A 27,564-nucleotide genomic window follows, 5' to 3' on the forward strand; every position below is an offset into this window, starting at 1 on the left:
GTAGCCTTCTTTGCAGTTGGCATTCAGCGCAGGTAGACAGTGGAGCCTTTGACATTCAGCGCAGATGCTCAGTGGAGCAGCTGACATGATCCAGAATTGCCTTGTTTTTGAGTGTTTTCAGGTGGAGAACTGATATTCAGTGCTGTGGTTTGCTGACCTTGTTCCTCTAGGGGTAGGAACAACGTGTTTAGGGACTTTGGATCCCTTAGATTATGGACATTTCATGCTTCATGCTGTAAGGCACAAAAATGTCTATAACAGTTGCCCCCTAAAGTATGAGGCCGTTTATCGGGTGAAATGCTTTATCAGGAGGATCCGAAGTTCATTCAATCACTGAGAGGTGACCTGTAATAAAATACAATACAATACATTATTTTTCATTCTGCTTTCATGATCTAGCTGAGGCGGGAATTCCCATGCTCAGCTTTATAAATTCATTTTGGTACATAGAACAGACGATCGTCTAAAGGTAGACTGATAATTCTCTGCTGAAATTATCATCCTTTGAGTAGGATGATCATCTGCTGCAATGATGTACATGTCAAATTTCTTTATATTTCCTGAATATATATCGCAGCCCGGATGGATGAAACTAGATCCGGGGTCTTCAAACTCGTTCGATCTTCACTCTAAGTACAAGTCGATCCATGTGAGAATTGCGCTGAAGTCGAACATGGAAAGACATCGCTTGATTACCGGTCAATGATGTAAACCGTTAACAAGCGCGAGAGGAATCACCGGTAATGATAATGACCCTCAAGGTACTGCAGTACAATTCACGTGGTGTGAATATAGGACTTGGTTTCGAACACCACGCAAAATCTTCTGGTCGAAGGTCATTGATGTATACTTGTCGCCGGAAGTGAGAAACTTGCCATTGAGGCATGCAAGCTTCAAAGTACTGAGGGGGTTGTTCCTAGATCAACTTCTTGGATAATGAGCTGAAGTCGACAAGAAGTGATCCGTCAAAGGAGGGCCTTAATGAATCCCACATCAGTGACACGGAACGGAGCTAATGATTTTAATGGAGGTGAAAACAGTCTGTGACATATGATTCAGGGTGGCGATCATGGATGGATGAAGGATAATGTATGGCAGTGGATGGGACACGGTTGACTCTTTCTGAACAACATCTCTTGAACATATAACGACACTGATGCGATGGATCGGTAGCATTACCACAAATGTGGATGGTTTGGTGAGACCATGGTGATGAGACCGGCGAATGAAACAACCCAACCCGATGTGGTACGGAGGAAAAGTGTCATGTTCAAGAGCGACTTGCTACCATTAAAGCTTTGAGGTTCTCCCAATTTTTCCCCAGTCATTTCTGACCAGTACCTCTTTATTTTTGTCAAGCTTGAGGAGGATAACATATGCTTGTTCTATAACCTGCCCTTCGGGCAAGCCCATCGCTATGTTTTAACGAGCCTGGCGATAGGGAGACTCGTTCTCGTCTAAAGACAAGTTTGTCGCTATTTAATCATTTTAACGAGTCTAACGACAAGGAAAACTCGGTCCTTTTCATTTTTAGAGAGTCTGAAAAGGTACAGAAAGTCAACTCCACAATTCCTTTTTCGTCATCTAATCCCTTAAGTCCGAAAAAGTATAAAACAATACGAAAGGGATGAGTTTTCGATAACTTTAACGAGCCGAATAAAACAAGCGCTCGACCTTTTTGTGTAATAATCCCTCAGGTCCAAAAAGATTAAAATCTAGAGGAGGGATAGCTCTTCCGGTCACTTTAACGAGCTGGAAGGCCAAAACTCGGCAAACTTTTCATATTTTACGAGTCAGTTGAAAAGAGCTCAAAGAAGACTCGTCTTTTGAGGAACGAGTGATAAACAGGGATAGCAGCAGATTCCAGGTACAGGTTGGAATTTTCCAATCACGGCAGTGTCACAAGGATGGCTAGGTGAAATCACTCTTCGCAACTGTTCCTCAAAATGGGTAAACAATCATATGGAGGTGAACGATCGGCCAAATGAAAGTGAAGGTGGTAGGTGCACATACGACCAAGGATTTTATGGCTGATAAATTTACGATCACAACGGTTATTTACCGGGATAGGTTCATTTTTTAGATAAAAATGAGCTTAAACTCTGGAGGAAACATTGCTCACTGCTTTTATTTATTTTTTAACGAGCATGAAGACCGCGTTAAAACTGCTCGGATCTTGCGTTTATTTTTTAACGAGCATGAACTTTATGCTAAAACTGCTCGAATCTTCGCTTTTCTATTTTTTAACGAGCATAAATTCCGCGGTAAAACTGCTCGAATATACCAGTCATAAGATAAGAATGTCTCCTGTGAGATAGCTATCTTTTATGGAGCTTTATCTCACGAAGCTATGCTCCGCTCCTTTCTTTATGCAAGTTTGGAAACGGCTAATCCTACGAGTTTAAAGGGTTAGACCTACAGGTTTAAAGGGAGGACCTAAAAATTTAAAAAATAAATAGTCGCCCCTTGCTTGCACTCCAAAAGGTTGCATGCCCCCAGGTATAAAATACAATTTCAAGGCTGCCCCTACTTATCTGTCAAAACATTTGTTTTAAAGGGTGAGGCTTACCTCTTTCTGGTTACCCAAAGATTGTTTCGTTAACTTCTTCAAACAAAAACATTTCTTCGGCACTGTCTACCGAAATAGACAAGGGTGAATGACCTTTGTCAAACACGTAACCTTGACAAAAGAATCCTATTCCAGAACAACCCCCCTTCCATCCACGTATGGGGGTACGGACTAGTCATATTCTCTCGCGGAAATTCTACCTTATACCCAGGGTTTTTTCTGCCCGAAGCAGACCAGGATGCATGCCCCCTGGGTTCCAGTCCCATCTTTCCGAATCACTCGCACTCATCGGGAAGGAGGACTGGGGGTGGAGACATTTCTTGATTGAATAGACCATTCAGGGTTAGTATGTGACTATTTGCGATGCGTGATCCCGGAAATGAAAGTTGGTCTACGAGCTTGACCATTCTTCCTTCGTGTGGAAAACACATTACTCTAAAGAGTGAGGAGACTACAGCTCCCATGCAATATATATAGTCTCGTCCAAGGAGTAGGTTATAATCCAAGGGTCCTTGAACGACCATCACGTTCATTTGAACGGTCTTCCCTTTCAATGTAATAGGCACATTGGGGAGGATCCCTAATGGTCGACTGGTTCCTTTATCGAAACCCGAGAGATTTCTTATCTCAGGCAAAAGTGCCGGGGAACCCGGTGCTTTCCAAGCAATAGAGGAAAGGATACTCACAGATGCCCCTTCATCAATGATAGTTCCAGCCATTACCATTCTGTATATTTGGACCATGATTCTGAACGGTATACTGGCTGGCAACCGGGGTCTGCCTAGTTGGTTCCAATCAAAGGACACAACCAGGTTGCTTGGTGGTGGGACCAAATACACGGCCGGATATGACCCTGACGATGTTCCTTCCTGCGATAAAGGAATGGGCGCATTGCCCTGATGCTCATCAGAGTCTGTGTTGATGAAAAGAATCTGGATGGTGTCATCCTTATTCTCTTCAGTGAGGGTGTCATTTGAAGATGAATCTTCAGTGACGGTGTCATTTGAAGATGAAACTTCTGAAGGAAGAACCGGGTCAACTGTCGTTTCGACCTTTGGACTTTCGTCCGGTCTGGATTCAATAGGCTCATTTTCAATGACTGACGCTTTAGCTGACCACTTAAGCGGGCCAGCTGTATTCTCAACCAACGAAGGACTTGGCACGAGTTTTTTATATCCAGGAGGAAATCTCAACGGTGAAACCGGACGATCTTCCAAAACTCTCTTCGCTTCGTCTAAGAAGGGACAACGGTGGATGGCGTGATCGCCTTCACACAGTCTGCAGGGGGATCTTGCTCCCCCTCTTTGTCTTGAACCTTCACTTTCGCTGGTTGACGGTAAGCACTCAACATGGCTATCAGAGGTTGATGCTCCCGAATTGTGCAAACGAGGGGACCAGTGACCCAAGGAAAATTTTAAGGATGGAAAATTTTCTTGAAGTTTAAAACATTGGCGAATCTCACTAGTCGCTAATATGCAAATTATAAATGTTTGTTGATATATTTGTAAAATTAATCAAATTTATAATTATTTTATATATAGTCTCTCTATAATGTTGGCGATTTTTAAGGTAAAATAATTTTATATTCTAAAATTTGGGCGAATCGTCTTTTATAAAATTGGAAATTGGCGAATCTTTTTTTGGAAAAATCATGGAAAATTAGCCCACTGGGCGAACATTAGCCCCTAAAATTTTCCATGGACCAGTCCCTTAGTATCCGGGGAATACAGGGACAATCTCTATGGAAGTGGTCTCCTCTACATATGACACATGGCGATTTAGGCCCGGTCTGTGCTGTGTGTGGATTTTTGTCAGATGTCTTTTGCTTGCCCCCAGTCGCCTTAGGCTCCTTCTTCTTCTTCTCTCTCTTCTTCTTCTCCTTCTTCTCCATGGGAGCTTGGCTTTTGCCGGCTCTACCTTGCGAAGATGAAGGATTGGAGGAAGAGTTATAGGAAGTAGAAGGCTGGTGGGAAGCTCTAGACTGATCTAACTGTTGACTCGACTGTTCAGGAACCATGGTGTTCTGAACTACATTGGTTGAGAATAGCCAAATTGGCAGGCCAATTGTCAGTCCTGGAAGCGACAATGTGGCCATGTGGGGCGCACCAACTTCTCCCCAAGAGGAGAAAGGACTAGGATTTCCATCATGTGGAATTCCTTGGTTGGGGCGTTCCATGTTCTCAACTTACAGATCAATGCAGGAATAGGAGGTGATTATGTTCCGTTTAAAATAAATTTTATAACGACGCTTTAGACACAACTTGCTTTTTCACTTTTTAAGAGTCGAGAAAAAGCTAAAGATGACTCTAGTCTCCTTCGATGTTTTAACGAGCCCGAAGTGACAAATGCTCGGATGGACTTTTTCAGTTATAGAGTTTGAAAAAGGCCAAAAGAAACTACTCTGGAGTTCTAGGCAGAGGGTGTGCCAAACTTTTCGCAAAACCACAGAATACGTTTTACGGTACGAGTGGTCGATCTTCGTGAATGCTGTGTTCACTGCATTGCGATCAGTAGGGCGGCCGACACGGCTTCCTATGGATAAAGGCTTTATTCCTATAGGGGTCTCCCAATATATACGCGACGGTACGTGGGAGCACAATTCCGTATTGATACTTATTGCTTCACCGTGGAGGAATCACCCAACCACTCAACGCTAAGATATCACGTTTAACGACGCCGGAACACGTCTCTAGCTTAGACCTCTATGTGTTTGCGTTATGTTTCAATGCGTTGTTATGTAAATTCAATTTATTTTAAGGTTGATCTTGTTTAGCAGTTTGCCTTTATGGATCACCACGAGATGTATGGTACAACTCCTAAATGCAGTCTAAGATGATAAGCAAGCTTTTCAATCTTTCAACTTTGAAAATCTTAACTACTGAGGGAAAAGAAAGACATCATCTTTTCACACAGATCATAGAGCACACACTAATGCACTTTTTCCTAAATCAACATGCAAGCTGTCAAAATGCACATGCACGATGCAGGTATTTCTTTTCTCTTTCTTAATGTTGATGTAATACAAAAAGAAAGCTGTTGTATAATTTTGAATTCAATTTCAAGTGAAAGCAAACAAGCTTTTGTCCAAAATCAGAAGACACCTTAAGATTTACTTGTTTCGACACTAGAAATACATAAATTCAAACCATATGACGAAAGCAAAAGCTCAATCAGCTATGAACAGCAAACAAACTAACTCTTAAGATCAAAACGACACTTATCACAGGTCTAGATCTAAGAGGTCATAGCAAGACTAATTCACTTTCGTTATGGGAAACTGTAAATGATGTAAGAAATACACAAAGAACAAACACAGTTTCTTTATACAACCGAGGCGGAATAGTGGCAAGGAAAGTTGGTTTCAAATAGGCACATTGACTGATAACAGGCTGCAAAAACAAGGATGAAAACAGGGCAATAAACAGCGAGGAACCCCAGTTGCACAAGGCAAAACTGGTTCAGCGCAGGTAGTACACTGTCAGTTTGACATTCAGCGTAGGTAGCCCCTTCGGGACCTGCGATGAAATGCAGACTGCCTTCACAGTGCCTGCAATGAAGAGATAAACTTTCGTTTTTCTCAGTTTCCGGGTTACAGATTGCTCAAAAATTCACAGTTTTTGGCCAAATCAGAAGCTATCAATCAAGTACACACTAAAGGATGAAAAGGAGGATGAAAAGCTATCACTAAGAGCTGTTCAGAGTCCTTGTGGATCAGCTCTTCAAATCATAAACATGCCCAAAAACTGAGCTAGAGTAGCTGCCCTCTACTTTGCATTTGAGAGATCCAAATGCAGTTCGATTCGGTACTCCCTGTGTTTATGAAATGAATAGCAAAAACACAAACAACCAACAAGATACGATCCCCAGTGGAGTCGCCAATTTGTTGTTGGGAAAAGTATCCAATACGGAATGACCCTATCCCACTCTAAGGGTGATAGTACCTCAGCAACAATCAAAGCAAAGCTATTTGAGATTACTTCTTTATGAGATGTAAAAGAGGGGAGAAAGGGATCCACTAACCGATGTCTTTCGCTAATGATTGATCCAATCTTCTCTCTTTGCTGCTTGCTCCCAGCTCCTTGCTCTTTCACTGGCCCAGCTACAACAAGATCCTGCAAAATGGCAAGAGAGGGGAACTACAAGAAGCATACATTCATAATTGATTCAAGGATTAGAATAAATCAAATACACAAGTATAGCAACACATCATTGAGACACATGTATATAGAAGAACCTCAAATGCTTTATTAATGGAAGAAGTAAAGTTCAGGAAATGATACAACCATAAGAGGCCCAATCCAGCACCACCTCCCAGCAGAAAGAAATCTCCTCTTCACCTCCTTCAAAGCAAATCACCCAATAGTTCTATACTCAAACCAACAGCACTTCCTTACATTCACAAGATTCCAGCCTCCCTAGACCTCATGAGAGAGCTCTATATATAGGAGTTTTGGAGAAAGGATGAGTCATCTTGAAGCTGGCATGAAGTTGACTAGTGTCCTCTCCCACTTCAGTTATTCTTCAGTTCTTGAGTCCACTTGGAGGTTCTTGCTTCCACTTGGAGATCTAGACCCTCTTACTCATCACCAGTCGAATTCCTTGATCCAAGTGTCATTTTGGAAGCTTCCTGGGCATTGACACCTTGAGGAATGACTGTGCCACATGTCCCAACTCGCCCAGTGCAGGTAGCCTTCTTTGCAGTTGACATTCAGCGCAGGTAGACAGTGGAGCCTTTGACATTCAGCGCAGATGCTCAGTGGAGCAGCTGACATGATCCAGAATTGCCTTGTTTTTGAGTGTTTTCAGGTGGAGAACTGATATTCAATGCTGTGGTTTGCTGACCTTGTTCCTCTAGGGGTAGGAACAACGTGTTTAGGGACTTTGGATCCCTTAGATTATGGACATTTCATGCTTCATGCTGTAAGGCACAAAAATGTCTATAACATAGAGGAATAAAACAAAGTTGGATCTTGCAGTTGTTACCACTCCTGACAATGAACCAATGGATATTGTCTGGAGAGATTCACCCATGGACCCATCTGAGAACTTTACGAACTATCGCAATTTGTGGGAGCCTATTCTACGACAACTATTGATAAAGAAACAGAGGTTCAAATGCTGCTAAGAGAAAAAGAAAAAAAGATCTTGATGTTAGAACAACAATTAGAGCAAGAAAAATCTAACCAACAAGCAGAGTTACAAATTGCCAAACTACAGTAGGAGTTTGAACAGATGCAAATACAACATCAAGCCAGCTTAGCAGTATAGGATGCATAGATTCAAGCTATGACAAAGAATTATAAAGACAGCCTGCAAATCAATCAGTTCATAAAAGAAGCACTCAGCCTTAACGGCCAACTAATGCAACAAAAGGAACTTTTGTGCCAGGAAATCTCGCAAGTAAATCCTTACTGCGAGATCAGTGATAAGCTAACAAGCCAAGTCGTCGACATGAGGCTTGAGTATGATGAAATACATAAAAGGATTTCTGACTTTATCACCTAACAAGAATCAGAAGATGGGAGAAAGGTTGACTTGCCAAAACTAGAGGAATGACATAAAGAAATTCTATTTGCGGACTAGGATTCTCAGCTCAAGCAAGTAGAAAGGGCAACAACGGTCATGGAAACAGTAGCAAAAAGCATCAGTGAAACCATTAATGAAAATCTACATGGAGCCAACCTAGTTGTTGAATCTATATCAGGATTTCTTCCAAACGCCAATGAACTGGAGCAGCAAAGGAAAGGGAGGAAGTGATCAAACAAATGAGCAAGTTGAATTGGGAAGCATACTGGAAATTCTTAGTCAAGCCATATAGCCAGTGGATGACCCTGTGTTTCCTAACTCCTTCCTTGCAGAGAATGGTGCCAACAATGATGGATGTCATATTTACTAGACAATTGAAATATGTGATCGAACATCCGACACAACTCAAACCACTAATGGATATCTGTGATCTTAAGGATCAAATTCAAAGAAGTTAGTCACCTTGTTTTATTTCTATTTTAGTTTCATTTCACATAATCTGAGGAATATCGTTTAAACCTACTCAGCTATTTTTGTAATAATCTATTTTAGGACCTATATTTTTAGTATTTAAACCCCTCTCATGCATTTAGAGAGGGGTCCAAAAATTTTATCAGAAACATTCTTCAAAACATGCACTTCTATACCTTTGAGGAGGTTCTAGTAGAATGAATGGAACAGGATCTATTTTCTTTTATATCTGGCACGTTCTATTGAAATTGCACTTTTGCACTCTTAAATGATGTTGGATTGGTTGGAATTAGATCGATATTGTTGAAACATGAGTAGAACTTATTACAATTGGTACTTTTATCTTGTGATTTTGTTTTATTTATGCATCAGGCAATAATTTTTCTTCAATTTCTTTATGTATGAAAGTTTGAATTCGGGTTAGCATTATTGCACTTTTGTATGGTGTTGGCTTTAATTTCTTGTTGAATACATAAACGATTATATATGCGATATATCTTTCACAACCGTTTTGGCTAACTATTTATCCAAAATGACTATTATTAAACGATTTCATTTCTTATTGTAGTTGAATGATATTTGTTACCAATTTCTATAGGACATTATTATAGATCACATATTTTGCTTTTATTCTCGTGTATAGTTATAGTCAGATAGTTTTTAAAACTAGGATATATGCATGTGATTGATAGTTTAGATTAGATTACACTTAGCTAAATCATTCCCCCATTACAACATATATCACCCCATAAACACTACCAAAATCTCTTTTTGGGAAACTGGTCCCATTATCCCAGTCGCAGCCACTACACCAAATAGAAAAGGAGCTGCCAACCAAGGTCCAAACCGGGTGGTTTTCCCCCATGTTGTAGCAATGATTTTCGAGGCTTCAACAGAAACCAAGTTTCTACATCTTCAAATTTCTTCATTTCTCCATCAAATGTGTGAGTTTTAGCTTTCTTAAATTCCTCTAGCATATAGTCCCTTTCTCTCTTTCTTTGATGATGATGATGCCTTTTTGCAGTAGAACTAGGATGTCTACAAGAGTGATTCCCACAAGTTCTAGTGATAGCCATTGATTGAATCATTGATTGAATCACCTGAGAGCAACTTATTCATGCCATCTTGTCAACCAAAAATAATTTTTCCTCTCAACCTCCTTGTTTTTCTTACCTACCTTCGGCCTCATACCTTCTTTTCTTTCTTCCCCCTTCACAAGTTATCCTTCCTTTTTCAATCTAGCACCAGAATTTAGAACGACATTATCCCTTTGTACCATACAGTTTGAATGATATTTTCATCCATTCCCTGCGTAGTTCTAGGCTGCTCAAATCATCCTTTACTCTGTGTCCCTTGCACAACCTTCAAACAATTACCTATGTCTACCAAAATATTTTCAACCTATCAAAATAATGTCACTTGCCTATTGTCCCTCGATATTATTTTGTTGTTGGTTACTTTGTTATAATGGGTGGAAAACGCACTTACGAGCTGGAAATTTCCCATTTTCCCTTTTTAATTTCTTGTCCCTATTCCCTTATCTATTGCTGGAAGGAAGCACATTTTTTTTCCTATATTTCTAGCTGATAAGAAAATACAAATTTTCCCTTTTTACACAGTTGTTAGCTACATGAACCAACTCATATTCCTACTGTAAGGAAACCTCAAAAATATCCCCAACAAGTAACCCCCTCGGCTCTAGAATTTGTGTCCCTATAACACCCTCCTCCCACAGTTATCCAAGTTTACCAGTCCACTAGGGTAAATATGTGACAAAGAGTTACTATGATATGATTCAACCTCCTAGATCACCTTAAGGAAGTGGAATTGACAAAACAAAACCTTACTAACCTTCCTCAAGTGCTACAAGACCCCCAAGGGATAAACCACCCTTCCACGTGTCTAAACCCTAAGTTAACTTTCCTTTTCACTAATTTAAACTCCTAGTCACATGCATAAGCCTACATACATGTGATTGTAGGCCTCCAGTCGCATGCATAACCACTATAAGGGTGCGATTACAGTCTTTTCATCTAGTTTTGTGCTTGAGACCATGAAATATGTGCCACCTTTTTAGGGCTAGACTCGAGGTCACTTCCTTGAACTTGATGAGACTTTCCAAAACAATAAATTACACAAAGACAAAGCTTCTAACACAAAATTTAATCAAAGAATTGGCATAACCAAGCCTAACCATGACAAATATTTTGTTGAACACATGACAAGCATGTAATCTATAGGTCATAACAACATATATGAACATAGGGATCTCATACTTATCTGAGAATCATCAAGAAGGTCTAATGTCATCTCATATTAGCTGCAATAACATCTATTAGGTTGTGCATTTGATAACAAGTCACATATTCATAAAAACATGTCAAGATCCATAAACAATATACATCATATAACTAACATATAACTAGATAATAACCAACATATAAACCATGGAAACTCAACCATAATTTCACCATCATAATCAATACATATGCTCATAGATCACAATAGAAAATACCTCTTATTAACCAATGAAAATTCCAACCAAGTCAAGGACTTCCACGTACCACCTAACCATAGACTAGGATGAACCAATATTTCATTCAGCTAGTCACCCCCATTCCATATTCCAAGCATGAATGTGGGATCTCATGGAATAACCAAAACAAAACCAAACCAAGGCTTCCAGAGACTAAACCACCTCAACCCTCAACTAGTTATTCCACCTCATGGCCGAACATCACTAACCATCACCAAATCGGTCTCTATCAAAGATGTCCAGGGGTCTTGTGTTTGTTCCAACCTATATTCTAGGACTAGTAACTCAACCCACAACTGTCGCCAGGCTCCAGAGAATTTTTCCAACCAAGGTTCCTAGGACTAGTAACTCAACCCACCAAGGGCTTTAGAATGTTTATCCAACCAAGGCTTCCAGGACTAGTAACTCAACCCAATTTGTTACAAGGCTTCCAGAGCGTTTGTCCAACCAAGGATCCAAGAACTAGTAAATCAATCCACAACCATAAGGAACATGAACACCAATCATAAAAAAAAGGGAAAACCCACAACACCATGGCTATCCATGAAATGGAAAGGCTAGGCAAAATCATTGTCAATCCAATCAATCCTCCGTGCCAATTGATCCGAATTGGATCCATAGAAAGACTGTCGAGAACCATGACTGAATCAGAGCGAACAAATCTCTAAGGAAATCCAAAATAGTATCAAAAACACCCTGAACCAGTGGCAATGGAAGCCGACGTGGAATGATGAGGACCTCGGTCAAAGCGTGCTGACTAAGGCCCATGGAGACCACGCAAGAGGCCAAAGTAGCCCCTGGGAGCCCCAGAATGGGAAAAGGATGAGGTTTTTAGGTGAACAAGGCCCTAAAGGGGAAGCCCGAGCACTCGGTCACATCGAGAGCCAGGAAACTGCGAGCAGAAAAGGCAAAAAACGCTAACGTATGAAGGCAGGACCCACGCGCTGGAAAACCGACGGTATTGATCAGGGTGCCCTTAAATGGTAAGAGGTTTTGGACAAGAGTAGAGTGATCCATACACCAATTGACGCGTGGCAGGCAGAGGTGAGAGAAAACCACCGTTGATCGCGCGCTATCAGTCGAGCAAGTCAACCGCGCGAAATGTGCGTCTAGCGTCAGATCTGTAGGGCCCAGATCGGATGGCTGAGATTGCACCTGATGGAAAGAAGCGGAATCGACAGGGAATTAAGCCATGTTCTAAAGGGATTTGGAGTTTGTTTGACCCCCATGGTGGAGGAAGAATGCATCCACAGTGTAACTGAAGAAATGAACCGATGAAGCATGTTGGCGCCATTTAGAGGAGGACAAGTGGCCACTCCCTGAGCATTCATGATGACGCCGAACACAGGGAACTTCAAGCGTAGCTACAGAAGGTGAATCGGCACAAGCGGAAGAGGAACTGAATAGGCATAAGGATCGAATGGATAAAGCCATGAACGATGACAGCCGAATCAATTAGATTTGATTTGGAGTCACAATTGAGAAGAGTCCAAGTGACCAAGAGAGACAGTGAATAGTGAACCCTGAGAGGAGGACTGAACACAGAGAATAGTAAAGCTAAATAGAAGAGACAGAGGGCCAGGCAGCATCCAGCACCAGAGAGCTTGAAGATTCAAGCCTTCCCATAGAGGAATCTGTCCATACTGAGCATCACATTTGGCACTTTCCACTGTAGACCAAGAGGTCACAGAGCTAGTAGGAAGAAGAAGAGCCTGTGTACTCCAAGTGGCTTGGCGAATCCAAGAACCACCCTACCAAGCAAAATCTGCTTCAGGAGAACTCATATTGAGTCCCTGTATTGTAATTTTTCTGCTGAAAGACACAATAAAACAAGGCCACCACTGAAGCTAGACTAGAGACGTAGCCATGGAGAATAGGGTGAACTCCTTATTAAAATTGTTTGTGTCTTTGTGTTGCTTATTGTATTTCTCTGCTGTCTTTCCATTTTATTGTCTATGTATTGGCAATATGATTGATTCGTTGTTTCAATAACATAGAACACACACCAACACATGAGTCTGTAATACCTTAGTTTAATAAATATTTAACTGATGGCACTCATAGGGTGAATATCAGATCAAGTGGCATCAGAGCTCTAGGTTGTAAGGTTAGACAATCTTGTGTAGGTATAGCTATGAATGCTCACAAGATCAGAGCTCAAATTAGGAGAAGGAGAGTTGGTGGAAACTAATCCTGAAATTGGGAGAGTCTATCCTCAAAAGACCATGTCAGAAGAAAGTTCTATGGGGCCAGACCCTCAATTCATAGAGAGTTTCCTAGCTATAAAGTCTATGGTTGAAGAAATGTACAGAGACTTTAGAAAGCAAAAGGTGGAAGATGCATCCAGCTCTAAGCAAGAGAAAGAAGAAGATGAGTCTCACTTCCATGACAACTCCAAAGGAAAGGGGAAAGAGGAAAAATTTCTCACACCTCCTAATAGCCCTGTACATAATAAGAAAGCATCTTTGATTAAGTTAGATGTTAAATTTGATTTGCCTATATATGATGGAGAGCTAAACGCTGAAAATTTTGACAATTAGATTAGACAAATTTATGTGTATTGCAGGGTACAGAACATAAACTCAGACAAGAGTAAGATTCAATTGGAAAGCCTATGCCTAGGAGGCACTGCCTTGGTTTGGTGGGAAGGTAGAACCCAAGCTGATATGAAAAGACATGGTAAGACCATCTCTGTCTGGAGTGACTTTGCTTCTACAATCAAGAAACAATTCTATCCATTGGCCTACATGTAGCAGGCCATGATGAGTTAGCAAACTCTTCGGTAATTGAAGGGGAAAAGTGTAAAGGGTATACTCAAGAGTTCAGAAAGAGAGCATTGATGTTGGGTATCTCACTAGACTCACAAGAGACTCTTTTGAAGTATATTGGTAGTCTACACAGCTACATGAGGCATACCATCGTCATGTTTAATCCCACTAGTATAGATGAGGTATCTGTAGAAGCTACTCATCTAGAGGTTAGAGGAAAGAATGGCAATCCAGAAGTTGGGGGACCATCCCAACCCACTGTAAGCAAGAGCAAGGAGAAAAGAAAACAGAAGTGGAAAGCAAGGAAGGCTAACACTGCACAGAAAGCCAAAGCTTCGTGCACTCACTGTAAAAAGGAGGGGCATGGTGATGAGCATTGTTGGATTCTCCATCTAGAGTTGAGACCTAAGAAGTCTGAGGGCAAGAAGAAGAAGATAGCTAAAGCTATTCAGAGAGATTTGGGGTCAGACTCGGGAGATGAAACAACTATAGCAGCCACAGGTATAAGAGGTAAGAATTATGAAGCATCTACTAGTAATTCTGCTCAATCTGTTATTGATGAAGAAAATGAGAGAAAAAGACATGAGCTTTTCCATATTCGAGTTATTTCCAAAAATAAAAAAGATTGATACTTTTTTTGATAGTGGCTCTCGAGTAAATTTGATTTCTGAAGCAATTGTAAAGAAATTGGGATTAGCAACTACACCTCATAAGAAACCATACCCATTAGGATGGTTGAATGATAAAGCACAACTACAAGTGACTAGACAGTGCAAACTCAAGTTTTCTTTTGGGTCAGCATTTGTAGATGAGGTTGAGTTAGACATAATTCCTTTGGATATATGTGAAATTTATTTAGGAAGTCCTTACTTGTATTATAGAAAGGCTATTTTCTATAGAGTTGAGAACAAGTATCTACTGGTTAAAGATGGAATCGAATACTTTGTAAGAGCTCATAAGCTCAAGAATAATTATACTCTCATAAACTCAGGACAGATGGAAAGAATGATTAATTCATGCAAACAATTCTTACTGATGGTTGTAAAGGAAAAGAAACCTGATAAAACCAATGCATTTGAGGGTTGTAATGTTGAACAGCAAGCTGATATAGAAAAGGTTGTTCTAGAGTATGATGTCTTGTTTCAAGAACCTAAATGTCTGCCACCTAAAAAGGGAATAGTACATGATATTATTTTGTAGCAAGATTTTCCATTTCCTAACATTGGGATGTACAGGTTGTTTGCTTTAGAGAATACTGAAATCAAGAAGCAGGTGCAAGAGTTGCTCGAGAAGGGCTTCATTAGGCCTAGCACATCACCATATGGGTCACTGATCGTTTTGGTGAGAAAGAAAGATGGATCGTGGAGAATGTGCATAGATTAACGAGCACTGAATAAGATAACGATCAAAAATCTTTATCCCCTTCCTCGCATAGATGATCTTTTAGATCAATTGAAAGAAGTTGTTTATTTCACCAAGCTGAATTTGCAGAGTGGATACCATCAGGTCAGAGTTGCAGAGAAAGATGCATGGAAGACTGCTTTCAAAACAAAGTAGGGATTGTATGAATGGTTGGTTATGCCTTTTGGCTTAACTAACGCTCCTACTACTTTCATGAGATTAATGAATGATGTACTCAGACCTTTTCTTGATGATTTTTTTATTGTGTATCTGGATGAAATTCTGATTTTTAGTAAAACGTGGGAAGAACATTTAAAGCATGTTAAGCAGACATTAGATGTTTTGAAAATAGAAAAACTTTATGTTAAACTCTCAAAATGTGAATTTGTCAAAACATCTCTAAACTACTTGGGTCATATAGTAGGGAGAGGTGAATTGAAAATAGATCCCTATAAAGTGGCAGTCATTGTGAACTGGACTAAACCCGAGTCTACTACAGAAGTAAGAAGCTTCTTAGGAGCAGCACAATATTGGAGGAAGTTCATTTCTAACTTCTCCTCGATTGCAGCTCCCTTAAATGCTTTAACAGTATTGAGTAAGGTGTTTCAGTGGGGAGGCAAACATCAGAAAGCCTTCGACACCTTGAAAGAGAAAATCAGTACAACACCTGTACTAGCACTGCCAGATTTACAAAGACCATTTGAGATCCAAACTGATGCCAGTGACTATGCCATGGGAGCAGTGTTAACACAACATGGAAAACCCATATGTTATCATTCTGAGACTTTTAATCTTGCAGTAGTTAACTATCCTACATATGATAAAGAATTGTATGCATTAGTTCAGAGTGTGAAAAAGTGGAAACATTACTTAATGGGAAAAGAGATGGTAATACATATTGATCATCGTCCACTTCAATATCTGCACTCCCAAACTAATTTGCAACAATCAAGACATTACAGATGGATGGGTTTTCTAAAACATTTTCACTTAGTCATCAAATATAAAAAGGGCATACATAACAAGGTTGCATACATGTTATCTAGACCCATTATAAATGCATCTACCATACTTAAGCATAATTCTATACTACATGAAAGCTACATAGAACAATATGCTCATGATATGGATTTTAAAGATGTATATGCAACTTTGAGTCAAGGCAAAAGAGTAGAAGAATTGGACTATCACATAAAGGACCGACTCTTATACCATTGTGGGAAACTCTACATTCCACAAACTGAGAGAGTAAAGATAATTAGGGAAGCACACACTTCTCTGATATCAGGTGTTAGGTTCTTATACCAATAGGTTTCATTTCTCATGATTGAATATGGAAGTGCCACATATTTTCATCCTTGCATGCTGCAATGGTTCCATATTTTGTAAACAAAAGAAGAAAATTAAAAAATGAAAAGAGGGTATGCCCTAAAAGAATAATCAAAGGGCAAGAAAATGAATTGGTCAGAAAGAATAATAGAAATGAACCCCAAACCAAAAGACCAGGAAAGTGGCCAGTCAAAATGCCACTGCTATCTTATTTGCAAGTTCACAATGTGCAAATACTGTTGCTTATCACACTTGATGGATGGCCCAACAGTTCAATCTGGACCACTCCATATTTAAATTTGTTGTTGTAGAATAGAGAATGAATATCTGTCCAAACAGTTCAAGCTTGGAAGATGAGTAGATAGGTAGAGAAAATAAAGAGCCCAACTGCTTAATCTGGGCCCTTGGAAGAAATAAGGGTAGATTTATATAGGAGGGCAGTCAAAGGAAAAGAGGAACTTCAGGGTTTTCTAGTCGAAATGCACCCTATCCAAAGGAAGAAAAAATGTTAGGTGTATTAGGCTGGGTAGGCAATTTGAGGTTGCAAAAGCAAGTTTATGATCACTTTTGTCTTGTCCAGAAAGACTCATCTCATCAATGACACTGGTACCATGGCAGTCGTTTGGTTGCATAACAATGGAAGCATGACTAATTCCCCTTCATTCCCCTAGAGATCATTTACTAACATCCCCTCAGGGACCTTGGGATCTGCCCAATAGTCCTACTTCACTTCATTTTATGAGAAATGATAACTTGAACTCTGAGTTTACTTAGTGGAAAGAGGCCACATTTCTTGTGTAAAAATCATCATTCCATATTCCTTTCATTTCCCTATGCCTAAGTTTTTACTCTATAAGCTTAGGACTCACTCATGCAGTTTCATTCCACAAAGTCATACTAACCTCTAACTCTATTATTTAGCTCCCCTAAATCATTTTCCCGTCCCTATTTTTACAAAAAACTATATAAAAAACCCAAAAAAATGTAAATATCCCCACCCCCTTGGCACTATAGCCATATAACCCGAGTTTGGGGAATATTAAGTTCATTTGGGACTTGTATTAGCCCTTCCGTGTCCAAAACACTTGGGATTAATTTAACATCTGGTTAAATTAATAACCATGCTGACCCCCTCACACATAAACCATACCCTATTACCCTCCGCGCTTATATATTTTGGGTTTCGTTTGATATTTGATTAAATGAATAACCATAACCACCGACGCCGAACACATAAAACCCATATAACCAAAGTTTTATACCCCCGGCGCGTTATTAAACATTTAAATATGCGCGGGCCCCCTTCATTGTCAAACCCCACAGCTTTTAATTCCCGTTCGTCATCCGATCCAGAGCCTTTAATCTAACGGTGGGCGGAAATATCGCATGCCCCGATCTGCTGAAGATTAGCGTCCGGGGGATGGGCGGTATTGTTGCCGTACCCCCGCCACGCGTCAATCTCCCAGCGTGATCGGAGCCCCCCTCTGCAATACCACCCCGAGCCAAAAGCGGTGCAGGGAAAACCGAAAACTGCCCGCCACCTGCCCGATGATGTCAGGTCCCCGTCACCATATGACGTTGCGTACACGTCGGCCCGTCGCTGCTCTGTACCACTGCCACATCACCTGATGACATCACCGCCCCGCCAATGTGTCATTCACCACGTCACCATACACGTCAACTGCCACATCATCTTCCGTACCCGCTACATGCCAAAATACGTCATGCTGACGTCATCCCCGAAAAGCGCCAAAAGCACTAAAATGTCCAAAATTCAATAAAAAGTCGTGAAAACGACTATTTTGTTTGTTTTTTATTGTTGCGCCTGTGGAGCCACTTGCATGCAATTTTACGTTCAAATCAGCCACCGACGTGCACAGTCCATCACCCGGTGAATTCGGCTCCATAGCTCGACCCCACAGCTCGAGCTGTACCTGCTAGTTGCCCTCTGCGCCATAAAAACAGGTATTTACCCGTTGTTGACCCATAAACCCTATTTTTCCGTAGTTTCTCCATTGAAATTGATTAAACACCTGCAAATTCACACTAAAATGCACTCCAGCCCCTGAAATTCCACCTGTAAATTCACTAGGTGAGCCTCTGTTCAAGAGCAACCCAGCAAACTTGCCCTCCTCTGCAAATTCCGCCATTAAAATACATTTTAAGCTCGTTTCCGCCGGCAGATTCTCCAAACTGCCTAGGCATTGAGTTCCTTTGTCAAAATCCTCTACAAAATTTCGCTCCTTTGGCTAAAAATCAATCCCATTCCCTCTGTAGTTTGCTCACAGAGCTTGCAATCCAGCAAATTCATTTAAAGACCCTGCTGGACTCTGCAAAATTTGCTTTTTTACCATAAACTATACACAGTGAAGGCCAGTTCTATATCTAAGCTCATTCTACAGCTCCCTGACAAAGCTTCAGAGGCAATTTTCACTGTTCAGTTGTTACACCAATCCAAATTTCAGATTACAAACACAGAGCATTCAATATGGCCACTCCAGCAGCCTTGAACATCACTCCTCTCAATGCACCTCATAAAGAACTTGAAGCATTACCTCTGGCTGATAGGGACTACTTCATTCAGGATTTGGTTGGTGATAGAAACCACTTGCAAACCTTCTGTCAGCTCAGGAACAGTTACCTAAACAACAGTAACATTTATGGCATTTGGGAATCAAATTTTCCCATCTACTTCCTCCCTTCTGTCAATATTTTCCCTGAAATCATTCGCCTCTGCTGTGAAAACTATGACCCAACACAAAGGGCAGTCAAGTCTCCATCGGGGAGCATCCTCTTTCAAATAACTCCTGACTCCATTAACCAAATGCTAAACTTCAAGCAAACTCAACTTCTGGTCCCTCTCTCTATGAAATTCCTCCTTGATGAAGGTCCTAAACTGTCCAGCTCTAAGATAGCCCGAATTGCCAAAGTATTCATGAGAGCAGATCGCCAGCCAACAGGGCCACCTCCTTTTCTCTATGTGTGCTTCAATGAAGTGGGCAAGTTACTGGTTCATATGATATCCTATGTACTAGGTCTTAAAACAAGTGAGCACATTGATGAAACTATACTAGTCATGTTATCTGCATTTAGCCCAGGACAACCCTCTGTTGTCAAGTACAATTATGCCAAATTCATCTCCAATAAGATACATGACCAACTGTTGAAGATGGATAGGGAGGGGGTCTTCAAATATTCATCCTATATCTATCATTTGTTCATGTATTATCAGCCAGACTGCTTCCAATGCCCCATCAAAAGATTGGACTCTAAAGGAGAAAATAGGTCTGTGATTTTCTAGACCTTAGTCTTTCATGAAGTCCGGAACTCCCCCTACTCTTACTGTGTGTTTATTGACCTGTTTTTCTATCCAGTATCTTGTCTCCTTAGGAGAACTACTCCTGCTCGGTTATCCTATGACATGCAGAAAATATTGCAGCTTTCAAAGAACTACAAAATAGGTGACTGGTACATTTACCAGAATCACACTGTCATTAGGATATATGGCTGTGAACTTTGTCCCTACAGGCTGCCTAGATATGTACCAATGGGACTATTTTCCCTGGAGTATTACAGGCAACTCATCAGTTCAGATTTAACTCATTTTCACAGTGCCAAGAAAAAGGCTCGCCTGAAATTCAAAGACCAACTAGGCCCCTTTGTCATGAACAAGAAAGAAGGTTGGCAAGATGTTGATCAAATATTGGGGGAGAAACTCAAGTTGAAAAGGAGTTTTTGGTGGGTCCCTTATGACCCAGATGGCTTTATTAATGCCAGAAAAATAAAATATAGGCTGTCAGCCTATGAGCATTGTAAAATCCCACAGATTGAACAATTTGCCAACCAAGATGAGTGGGTGGCAGGGACACTAGTTGAGGAATTCACCCAAGAAGAAATTATGGAGCAAAATGTAAAAGATTTGGAAAAGACTCTTGACTTGGATTCTTTTGAGCAGGTAATATTCAAACTACCACAACAAGTCGGAGAAGGCACATCAACCGCTGCAGCTTCACAAGCTTCCCAAGAAAGATCTACACCAGCAACAGGTACAGCAAAGGGAAAGGAGGTAATGGATGCAGAATAGGAAACAGTGACAGAATAGTCTACCACCTCAAAGGAGAAGAGTTAAGGGCAGGCCCCTCTACAGCAAACTGAGGCACTACAGGTGCCAGCTTTACAGACTCCTCTTAATGAGGAAAGAGGTAAAAAGAGGGATAGGGAAGAGACCACACCTCCAAGTGGGTCAATACAGCAACCAGAAGCCAAAAGACAGAGAGTTGATCCTCAAGTTGAGGAGGAAATAAGTGAAGAAGTCATAGAAAGTCCGAGGAGGGAGAGAGAAACTAGCCAGCAAACACCTACTAGCTCATTTCAGCAAGAGCGAGAGAGGCAGCATGGTATGGAGGTGTCTTCCTCAAGGCAGCAAAGCAAGCAACCGCCTGGCATTAAAGGAACTTTCATGGAAATCAAGGCCCAAAATGAGTTGTTAAGAGTACAACTGTATGATCAATTCCTCAAGACAACACCCTCCAAATAGCAGAGATTAATGGTAGCTTATGACTTTAAGGAGGAAAAGATGATTGTGAGTCATTTCAAGCCTAAGATACCACAGCCCCAGACAACTGTAGATTATATAAAGACAAGCTTAGAGGTCCTCTCCAAGGACATACACCCGATGGACCAAATAGAGCTGCACAAGCAAACAGGTGAGATGGTCTATGCCACCCTAGCAGACAAGGCCATGCTGGCCCATCAACTAAAGGAATCACTGAAAAACACAAACACTCAATTGGATTTGGAGAGAATGTCTTCCTCTGCCAAAGATAATAGAATAAAGACATTGGAGGAAATCATTGTGGAACTAGGACATGATCCTAAGAAGGATGCTAAAGCCATCTAGGCCCTCATAAAGAAAAAAGAGGAAGATATTGCTGCACTGAGAAAGCAATTGAGGCTTCCCGCAACTATGCACCCTCAAACTGTAGAACTTATACAAGAAAAGGAAGGAGAAGATACCATGGATCTACTAATGAAGATGAACCAAAGAATAATTCAGATGGAAGAAGAATTGGAGAGAGCATTGCAAGGCAAGTAGGGAGAGTCGACCTCCCAGCCACCTCAAACAGCTCCAACTATTGCCACTGTTCCTCCCACACAAGTTGCGGATATCCCTCCTGTTATCCCAGCATCCACAACAGCTACATCAAATACAGATGCTACAGCAGCAACAACAACAACAGCACCAGAATCTAGCATGAGCATGGAAGAGATGATGAAAGCAGTCAAAGAGCTAGAAGTTCAGGTGACAGAGGTGAAAGAGGCCAAAGAAAAGTTGGCCAAGCTGGAGGCAAACTATGACAAGTCCAAGATGATAGTGGCTGAGAAACAAAGAGAAATAAAAGCCTTGGACAACAAAATAAATGCCTTAGAGAAGGAGCTTACTTTAGACAAAACTCTAGCTGAAATCAAGAAGATTTTTTGGGCAAAAATTGGCCAGTCAATCACTGACCAATGACGATCGATTCAGGCCATACATGAACAAATAGAATTGATAGGCCTAGCTCAATTTGAAACTCAAAGGGCTATAGTAGCGTTGGGAAATATGCCTGAGCAGGCCAATAAAATGATTCACTTCCTGAACACTCATACCAAAGAGGAATTGGCAGCATTAGATATCAGTAGCAGGACATATACTATTCTGACAGCGAAAAAGGTGCTGACCCTAAGAAATTTTGTGCAAACTCTAGAAAGAAAGTGCCAGGAAATGCAGGCAGAAATAGATGATTTCAAGCTAAAGCTTGCAGCATTGCAGAGCAGAGGGTTGCCCAACCTATTAACCAACGCTGGAAGACTGCTGACCTATGAGCAGTATACTACTAGGATGAATAGCTATGTTTCAAATCAGATTACAGCATCCTCAAGTACCTCAGAGGAAATAGGGCCTCCCTCTGGACAGACTCTTTATGACAAGCTAGAAAATCTGTTCTACATTGAACATGAGATAAATCACCTGTTTGAGGTTCAGCCCAACTTTTATAGATACACTGAAGCTAATGAAACACTCATAAAGATACAAAGACATCAGCTGCCTACAGAGGATTGGTGGCAGGCAATGCTGGAGATTTTACCAAGGTAATTTCGGTCCTTTTCCCTCTTTTGATCAGCTTCATATTTTTAACCAGCTACAGGTCAACAAATTTGGATACACGGGCCACCTGTTAAAGAGTAAAAATAGCAGAAAGAAAGGGTCAAATTATGACTGCAGCTCATTAATAAAAGACCAAGTATGGATGCCAAGGTCAGGACAACAAAGCAGTGACGTAGCAAAGCACCAAGACAGCAAACACAGGAACCACATATTAAAGACACAACTCCAGTCGTCTCATTTAGTCTAGAAAGTCAAATATCTCTGACAAATTGGATAGCTAGCACACCAACAATTACTGCAACATTTATTTCTTTCATTTACTTATTTTTGAGGAGTTGGTGAAGAAAGTTATTGCATGAAGACTTATCTACAAGATATTTTGTATGTCATTTTTGTATAAATACCTCCCCATAGAATGTATTTGGGGTTGGTGATTTTCTCTCTAGACTGCGCTGTAATTTTTGAGACTCTCTAATACAAATGGCTATTGAAGTTCATGGTCTCTGCACCGTCTGAAAGTGCAAATGATGTTCTGGAACCTGCTACAGAATTCCTGTGTCATTCTATGGAACAATAAGTTATTCTAAACTGTGTTTTATGTTTTCTTTGTTTTCAAATTTCATGTATGTTCCATAATCTTGGTAACAGAGAAGAAAGAATAGCCCAGGATTTGTTTAAATGCACCCGGTGTTCAATCTCTGCTATTAATTATGTTTTCTTTGGAATTAGTCATGAATATGAATTCTTAACTGCTCGTGTTTGCATTGATTCTTTCACTTTGAATATTACCTAGTAATTCTTGATTGCTCCTTGATAATGTTCATGCACTTTCCCTCTGCCAGCATAATGAAAGATTCTTGATTGCCTTTCATTCTCTGACTTCATTCCATTGATTTCCAGATTTGAAAATTGTTCCTAGAACACCTATCTTGCTCTGTAGGATTACCATCTACCCAAGAAACACTTTCAGCAGTTCACCATCATTGACTCCATTGCCCAATAGTATAGACTGTTTTGGATTTGCATCCCAGCTCTGCCTGAAATCACCATCCAACAAACTTAAAACAAAACCATGTGCATCATAACTAGCCTAAAATACTCCAAAAATAAAGCTAAATTATAAAGAGAGAGCCCTCTCTGGTTGCAGGTAGGCTAGGACCTGTAGCTAAAAGATTGGTTAGTGGTTACCTCGTCCGTATTCCCTTCAGGAGGCAGGGAACAACATGAGTGATAGCATCAGGTCACTTTGGGGTAAGTAAAACAGTTGCACAGCTGCAAAGATTCTACTATTGGCCGAAAATGAATGAGACGGTTTCTAGATATGTAAGAGGGTGTGCCATGTGTGCTAAAAGCAAGCCCAACAATAGAAAACTAGGCTTGTACACTCCATTGCCAGTTCCTTCTCACCCTTGGGAAAGTGTTCCATGGATTTTGTTGGAGGACTACCTAAATCTAGGAAAGGTAATGATTATCTATATGTTGTTGTGGATAAATTTAGCAAAATGTGTATTTTGATACCTTGTAGTAAATAGATCACAGCTGAACAGACTGCAAAATTGTTCTTTGAACATGTATGGGTTCATTTTGGATTACCCACTTCCATTGTATATGATCGAGACACCCGATCTATGGGGAAGTTTTGGTCTAGTCTATGGGAACTGATGGACACCAAGCTAAAGAAAAGCACAACGTTTCATCCATAAACAGATGGCCAGACAGAAGTAGTAAATAGGACTGTGTTCCAGTTACTGAGAGGTTATTGCAGTAAACATCCTAAGCTTTGGGATGAACACTTGTGTTATGTGCAGCATGCTTACAACAAAGCCAAACACTCTTCTACACAGAGATCTCCTTTTGAGACCTGCTTTGGTTTCACAGCAAGGTCTCCTTTGGATTTTTTCTTTGGTAAAGATACCATGGTTGATGGACATAGTGATGTGGACAAGGCAACTAGGTTTATTGAACAGATCCAGGAGATCCATCAGGCAGTACAGGAATAGCTGGAAAAGAGCCAAGCCAAGTATAAGGCTAGGCATGATAAGCATCGGATGGAGCATAGTTTTCAAGTTGGAGACCAAGTCTGGTTGTATATCAGCAAGGACAGGATGCGAGGTGAAGGTAAAAGGCTAAAGCCTATCAGGTATGGACCTTTTAGGATATTTGAGAAAATTGGTGAAAATGCTTTTCGCCTTGATCTACCAGCTTACATGCACATCTACTCAGTCGTAAATGCAGATTGTTTGAAATTGTTTGAACCTTCAATGATTGAGGACCCTGAAGAGCAAATTCAATTGCCTTCTATTGATGACCTACTACCTGAATACCTCAATGAGTTGCAGGAAGACACAGTGCTAGACAGGAAGGTGAGGACAACGCACAGGGGAGAAGTTGAGTACCTCAGGATTTGGCTCAAAGGCTCAAAGATGAGCAGCACAAAGTGGATTGAGATTGGACAAGTGAAGGAATAGTATCCTCACTTAGTTGATGCTTGAAAACCAACTTTTGGTGGTCTAAAAGCTCTTCAGTAGGGAGGCTGTGATCCGAATTGGATCCATAGAAATACTGTCAAGAACCATGACTGAATCAGGTCGAACAAATCTATAAGGAAATCCAAAACAGTGTCAAAAACACCATGAACCAGTGGCAATGGCAGCCGACATGGAATGACGAGGAGGCCAAAGTAGCCCTGGAATGGGAAAAGGACGAGGTTTTTGTAATCGCACATCACTAGATGAACAGGGCCCTGAAGGGGAAGCCTGAGCACTCGGTCACATCGGGAGCCAAGAAACTGTGGGCTAAAAAAGCGAAAAATGCTAACGTACAAAGGCGGGACCCACGCGCTGGAAAACCGGCAGTATTGATCGGGGTGCCCTTAAATGGTAAGAGGTTTTGGACAAGAGCAAAGTGATTCCATACACTGATTGATGCATGGCAGGCAAAGGTGAGAGAAAACCACCATTGATCGTGCGCTATCAGTCGAGCAAGTCAACCACGTGAAACGTGTGTCTAGCTTTGGATCTGGAGGGCCCAGATCGAACAGCTGAGATTGCACTCGATGGAAAGAAGCGGAATCGACAGGGAATTAAGCCATGTTCTAAAGGGATTTGGAATTTGTTTGACCACCATTGTGGAGGAAGAATGCATCCACGGCGTAACTGAAGAAACGAACCGATGAAGCATGCTGGCACCATTTAGAGGATGACAAGTGGCCACTCCCTGAGTGTTCATGATGATTCCGAACATAGGGAACTCCAAGCGCAGCTACAGAAGGTGAATCGGCACAGGTGGAAGAGGAACCGAACAGGCATAGGGATCGAATGGCTAAAGCCATGAACAGAGACAGTCGAATCAATTAGAGTTGATTTGGAGTCAGAATTAAGAAGAGTCCAAGCGACCAAGATTGACAGTGAACAGTGAACCTTAAGAGGAGGATTGAACATAGACAACAGTAAAGCTAAGCAGAAGAGACAAAGGACCGAGCTGACCGGAGGAAGCATCGAGCACCAGAGAGCTTGAAGATTCAAGCCTTCCCATAGAGGAATCTGTTCAAACTGAGCATCACATTTTTATCTTTCCACTGTAGGAAGAAGAAGAGTCTGTGTACTCCAAATGGCTTGGGGAATCTAAGAACCACCCTGCCAAGCAAAAGATGCTTTAGGAGAACTCATATTGAGTCCCTATATTGTAATTTCTCTATTGAAAGACACAATAAAACAAGGCCACCACTAAAGTTGGACCGGAGACGTAGCCCTGGAGAATAGGGTGAACTCCTTATTAAAATTGTTTGTGTCTTTGTGTTGCTTACTGTATTTCTCTGTTGTCTTTCCATTTTATTGTCTGTGTATTGGCAATCTGATCGATCCGTTGTTTCAATAACATAGAACACACACCAGCATATGAGTCTGTAATACCTTAGTTTAATAAATCTTTAACTGATGGCACTCATAGGGTGAATATCAGATCACCAATGACAGATCATAACCAAGAAACCACATGCACGTACCATGCATGCCGAAACTAGCAAGGAAAGCATACATGAAAATTGTTACCTACAAAGAAATTCAGCTGTAACCATTGATCCAACTGTTACCTGCAAATAATTCCAGTTGTAAATGTTTATCCAACTATTCCCTTTCACTTTCCCGCTTTCCTTTACCTTCTTTCCCCAATTCCAAGTGAATACTAGAGTGCTCCAAGCATGCTCCAAGAATGCTCTAAGGGTGCAAGAGTATGAGAGAGAGAATATAATAGGAGCTCAACTGAAAATCTGTTAAAAGGAAATGAACTAGTCCTCAGAAGCCTTTTTACCATTGAGGCCTCTTTTTTCTTCAATTTTCATTATTTTTCCTTCATTTTCATCCTCACATGCAACATGTGACCTTCCACCTTCCTTTTCTCCTATTTTCCTTTATTTTCATAAATAAATGCCAATTAATGCCTCTTTGCCTTTTCCAATGCCTTTGCCAATTTCCTTAGCCATAAATAAACTAAAGTGTCACCCACTAGGATTTTTTCTGACCATTCAGCTTGTAATATGTGTCCCATGACCTTGGTATTATATTTTTTACATGGAAATTCAACTAGGGGCTATTACAGAACCCTCCCCTTGGGGGAACACTATCATCGGTGTTCAATGACACTTATAAACCAACAAAAACATAATGCTTATGGAGATTTATGACAAAGCTCATTGCATTATTTATAATAACCAACTGTTGAGAACATGACAAACATACTGCTTACTATAGCTTTATAACACAACTCATACTGATATTTACAATAACAACCACATATACTCTCATGCACATTTTCTTCA

This window comes from Pinus tabuliformis, chromosome 6, assembly GCF_031772625.1.
Source record: "Pinus tabuliformis cultivar Carrire ecotype Pingquan chromosome 6, CPIR1, whole genome shotgun sequence".
In the NCBI taxonomy this organism is placed as follows: Eukaryota; Viridiplantae; Streptophyta; class Pinopsida; order Pinales; family Pinaceae; genus Pinus; species Pinus tabuliformis.